At 37.0% G+C, this 6,097-nt stretch overlaps 1 pseudogene; it reads right to left on the bottom strand.

Moving 5' to 3' along the window:
• Window positions 1-5: 5 nt before the first annotated feature.
• On the bottom strand, window positions 6-3,833 carry LOC113075111 (aftiphilin-like; annotated as a pseudogene).
• Window positions 3,834-6,097: the final 2,264 nt, after the last annotated feature.

The raw sequence follows: 6,097 nt of genomic DNA, 5'->3' as shown, positions 1-6,097 counted from the left end.
AAATCCTCATCGTCATCCTCGGCCAGCTGGCTGTGGTCGGCGGAGTGGCCGTCTCCTCCTGAAGCGGAGGCGAGGGACAGATCCGTCATGCTAAAGTCGCCGAATTCTTCAAGCGCGTCTGTCGATAGCGGCCGACCAAAGGAAGTCTCCGTTTCCGTCTCCATTTCTAAAGTCTCATTCTCTGAGCCTTTCTCATCTGATTGCTTGCCACTAGACTTATCCCCAATAGAGTCGGGAGACCCCCTGTTCTCATCGGTTTCACTAAAAGTGACACCATTAAGGGCTAGCGGTTCCACTGTGCTAACGACTTCAGCCGTATCAGCTTCTAGCTCCCTTCGATCTAAATCCGACCCTTCATGGAAACCCCAGTCACCATTGCTGAGACTTTCAGAGTTTCCAGAAAAGAAGCCAAACCCTGTGTTTCTCGAGTCCCTGCTATTGTCTTCTAAACTAGTGCCTCGCTCTTCAACGCTGTCGCTAGCATCGTTCTGTGGCGGTATGCATTCTTGGTTCGAATGTTCCCAGTCTGTCTCTGAAGGCTGGTTGTGTTCAGCATTAGAAAAGGCAGCGAAATCTGCAAAATCATCTGGACTGACATCAAATTCGTTGGATTTGTGTGGTGTGGCCGGGCTTCCACTTGGTCTAACGTCGCAAAACCGTTGGTGAGCACTTCAGCGGTGCCATTGCAGTCAATGACATCACTGTCAGTCCGACCCTGTTGTGGACTCCAGGGATGTGATGTGAGCTTGGTGCTCACTGAACTTTTTGAGTTCCTCTACGCTAACCGTTCTGCCATTGGGTGTGGAGGTCTGGCCGGAGCCATGGGTCACGCCGTTGGCTTTCGTAGACCCTGCGGGTTGAGCGGACAGCCCTACGATCCTTCCGTTGCTCAGCAGCTCCGGCGGCGAAGTGGCGTTCAGGCCTGAGACTGGTTGAATGTGGTCGGCGTGTCGAACTCAGAGAAGCTGGTGCTGTTCGGGACACCGGTGAAGTCACTGAAATCATCGTCCTCGTCCTCCATGCCATCCTCCATCGGGGGCGGAGAGGAGGAGTACATGTGCATCACGTCAGGCTCCATGGGGCCTTGAGCAGAAACACAGCCGAGAGCTCACACCTGAAGCAAAGCCATGCACGCACAGATTAGCATTCAGGAATATGACTCACAAACCATTAAAGTACAAATAAAGGGTAATTTATTCTCAGGGCCTTTAATCTAATTTACACATCAATATTTTCCAATTAGACACTGGTTATCGCAAAAGAGTTACTAGATATGTTATTGTTTGAGAAAACATTTTCTTTTTCTGGCAAAAGAAATATGATGCATAGATGTGGCTTTGCGTTCATTACACAAGCAAAACATGATCTAGTTCACAGTAAATGCTAACCACATCAAAAATCTATGCTACTAATCTGAGTTTGTGTCACACAGGACAAAATGCACCCATCATCTTCCCATTGTGTAAAGAGAAGTGCCAATCAACACATATTACAATAGTAATAGTTATTGTTTTGTTTGATATTTTATACAATTCTTGCTTTCATTTTTAAATGATCAGAAAATTCACAGCTAGGTTTTTTCCTCCTGAATTGCGCAGCCCTACAATGCATGTAACACACGAGACTGTTGGACAGCTACTAATATAATTAAAGTGTCAGGATGCCCTCAGGATTATTCCAAACCCATAATCAGATTTAATGTGAAATGCAAGAAGTCGTTTGGAAATGCTTTCTGTCACAGCAACAGAAAATCAGCTCTTCTGCAACGTTTCATGTTTTAATCGCAACAGTGAGAACAGCAGGGAGACGCTGCATTATCACGAATTCTTCTCTTTAATGACCTTAAGCCTCATTTTTGTACATGAGCACCACCCTACATCTAATTACTGGTGTTTGCAAAGACAAGCAACACTTTGCTGTTGCTCTGCATATGTGTTAATGCTTTAAGCCATAAATAACTAACTAGTGAGTGAATCATCACACACTGCTTGTGCTTTAGTACATCAAGCCATCTTTGAGAACACAACATCAGTAAATCTTCTAATCTTGACATGAAATAAAATGCATGCTTATATTTCTTTATTCAAACTGCTGATCACCATCGTAACACCGCTAAGCAATCACCCTCTGTAGACAGCGCTCATCATGATAGTGCTCAAGGGCTCATTAACAGGAACAGGTTCTTGTTGTCTAACTCAAATCAAATCAACAAGAGTTAAAACAAGACAGACCGTCTTCAAATCAGACGTTAATTAAGTGCTAACGGGAGAAGTGGTGACTCGAGCGGAGCAGGATCAGTCTGGAAAATCCACGTCACTCAATGCAATAGTTTACAAAGGAGAGCAAAAGCACAGAGCAAATTAAACAGGGGTTTTAAATGATCCACTGTCTCGCGCTGGGAGCGTCGTCAGAGCTGTTTGCTCAGAGCTGGCTCAAACAATGACAGAGTGACTGAGTGAAAACAGCAAGATCTTAAACAAACCTCAGTTTACATTCACACCACTTAAGTGGCCGATGTCTTACAGACATTATAAAGCGAAAAAAGAAAAAGAAATTATACATTTCAAAAACATCAACAGATTTCCAAATGAATTATTTACTCCTCTGATTTATATTATTGTAAATTAATTTAAGATTTATCTTCAATAGATTTAATGGGACTGACTGACAGTAATGCTCAACTGTCCTGTAAGGACAAAACCTTTGGTAAATAACTGATATTAATAATCATAACTGAGTATTCATTTTATAATTATTATGAAATGATACTTTCAAAAACAGGAAGATTAAAACAGGAACAGAAAGCAAATTGTGCTAAACTACCATTTTTGTTTACACCAGTTTAACTGCAGACGTCTATAATCTAGCACACACACACAAAAAAAATACATTTTACTTTCAGAAAGCAACAACAAATGTCCATCTTAATTATTTTACTCCTTTAGTTTGTATTACTGCAAATTAAAAATCCCTCTGCATTTCAGAAGATACTCTTATTTTCTTCTGATCATACACTTCATCTATAAATATCTATAATTAGGCTATAACGGTACATTCATATTACACATACCAAGACTAAAATGTAGTAATATGAGGATTATGAGTAATATAGTTTCTAAAATAGATGACAGTGTTTAAGTGCGCAGGACACACTTCAGGAGTGAAGTTATTAAATCAGTTCATCACAGCTGTTAAAAAACACCAGGCCTTCAGCTCATAAACTGATCAATCTACACACACTTTATTAACCTGACGAGGAGATTAGTTTTAGATTAAACTGTGTTTATCCTAGATTAAATCTGGATTAAACCTGGACTTTTAGGATTTTAGACAGAATCGAATCGGTTTTGGAGATGTTTACCTCACGGCTAGCAGTTAGCCATTAGCTTGATTACTCCTGACAGCATAAAATACAGTGTTTTAATCAGTCAAAATGATCTTCTTCTGTCTAAACTATGACATTAAGTTCCCGTAAGAGTCGTGTTACTGTTTCATGAGTGATTCAGCAGAGCAAACTCGGGCTGTTAGCATACGAGCTCAGAGTAGCATCAGAACCCATTGGTTAACATGGGCGATGCTAGCAGGCTAACACTAGCTGTAGCCTCGGTGCTAACGGCTAGCTGTCACGCAGCTGTCAGTCATCTTCTTACCTCACGAGACCGGAGTGAAGAGTCCCATCGTCACGAGCGCATCCCGCGCACCGGCGTCACGGGAGACCCGCTCAGATCCCGCTCTCTATGTTTGTGTGAGTGTGTGTGAGTGTGAAAGTGTGAGCTATAGATCCTGCTCTTTTTCTGAGTATTACCCAGCATGCACCACGCGCTGGTGTGGCACTGCTGGACTCGCGTGTTGATTGGTTGAGGCTGGCTTGAACAAATAATATTATAATTATGTAACATTATTTGGCTTATCTTTTTCTCATTATAGTACTGTACTGTATTCTGTAAATTTAATGTCATTTTGAAATATATTTCAATTAATAATAATTAATTATTTGTTTAGTATTTTAAGTTATTTAGTAATATCTGTCAAGCGATTAATCGCGATAAATCGCATCCAAAATAAAAGTTTTTTGTTTACATATCATATGTGTGTCCAGTTTATTATTTATTATGTATATATAAACAAAAACACATGCATGCATATATTAAAGAAAAATGTGTTTTATATATATATATATATATATATATATATATATATATATATATATATATATATATATATATATATATATTAAATTGCTATAAATATATACATGCAAATACATTTAAATGTTTTCTAAATCTGTACTATATTTGTGTGTATTTATAAATAAATAATAAATATAAATATATTATGTAAACAAAAACTTATTTGGATGCCATAAATTGTTTGGCAACACTTATTTATATCATACTTAATTTTTTTGTTATCATTTTTTATACTGCTAGCCTAAAGACCCAGTTCATACAGTGAAAAGATATCATGAAAATATTTGAAAAATATTTTACTGCTCTATGTATTGTTTGTTTATTCTAATGTAATTTTACATCTATTTATTTTAATCTCATTTTATTCTACTGTTTATTATTTACATTTATCTATTTATTTATTATTTTAATCTACATTTAAAGCATTTTTTGTACATTTTAATCTACCTTTTTACACTGCTTAGCCTAAATGCCCCATTTATACTGTAAAATTTTATATTATAAAATTGTAAAACATATAAATAGAAAAATATAGAGTTTTTATTAAGTTACATTGAGCTTTGCTACTCACTAGAACTGTATTGCTATATGTATTATTTGTATTTTATTATCTATCTATTGTTTAGCATATCTATCTCTTTATAATTATAATTATAATTTAATTTATTTAGTAAATTTTTATTTTAATGAACTTTTTCTAAGTTTTTGCTTACCGGCCCAAATCAAGCAGAGCCTTAGCAAGTACCAAGGCATAATACAGTCATTATAACATACTGCAGCACAGCTGAGAAGGAGCTCTACTATAATAGACATAATCATCAGGAAGCAGAGCAGAGATAAGAAAGCCAACAGGAAAGCCGAAGGCAGGAGTTTATCAGCACAATATGCAGGAAGACTCTTCCATGAACGCTCAAATTAAACTCTTCAGAAGGGATGAGAACGTTTAGTAACAGGAGTGCAGCACATCAGTCATTTGCACATTTGAAATATATTTCTGTATACACCAAAATACTCTTCAAGATAACTTGGCCCTGCTAATATCATCACTTACAATACCATTTCATTCATTAGAAGCCTTTATTAATTAGAAACAATGTGTGTACAATCAAGAGGCTGATGTGACACACCGTGTGCTCAGAGACAATAAATACACAGAAAGCACTGGAATGCAATGATTTTTACCCCTGATTTCTGCTGGTCTCAAGTAACCAAAGCACCTAAATGAAGTTCACATCATCAGCGGCTCAACAGTGTGTTTAACTGCTTGTCAGTGCAAATACAGTGTTAAGATCACTATTGATGTAATTTTTATGTTCTATTCACGTATTTAGGAAATAAACAAACCTCTTTGGGGTTTCCACTGGAGTACATTAGCTGTAGAGTTACACATTCAGGCAGTACGTTCATATATCACTATTCACTGAATCTTTACATTATTAGTTCAGCATCTGTATCTGGCCTCATGCAACATTCATCTTACATTTGTCATCTCCACTTTAATGCCATAAAGTCAACACGGAATGCAGATGGACCCCTTTACTTTCTGAATGCATGCTCTTGGTCTTATATTTAATATGATTTTTTCATATATGTAACATTTTACATATAAATATATTTACATATATTTATTTTAATATATCAATATTTTGTGTTTTACCTTTGAAATTAATTTATTATAAATAATAATATATAATTACTATTTCTGTAGTCCAAAACTATGAAATGTTGAAAGTGGCATTTCAGCACTGAAGTCCCGGGCTGGTTTTTCTGAATGGGTTTTGGGTAACCCTAACCCTAAATTCCTGAAATAATCTCTGTGGTGAACACAAGCTCACAATATTTTCACATTTTATCACAATTGCTAACAAGTAACACATTTAACCGCAGAGGTTCAACTCATCTACTCA

The sequence above is a fragment of the Carassius auratus genome, unplaced genomic scaffold (genome assembly GCF_003368295.1).
Source record: "Carassius auratus strain Wakin unplaced genomic scaffold, ASM336829v1 scaf_tig00016366, whole genome shotgun sequence".
Classification (NCBI taxonomy): domain Eukaryota; kingdom Metazoa; phylum Chordata; class Actinopteri; order Cypriniformes; family Cyprinidae; genus Carassius; species Carassius auratus.
Note: the sequence above shows the minus strand (reverse complement) of the source record. Positions and strands in the feature narration are given on the sequence as shown.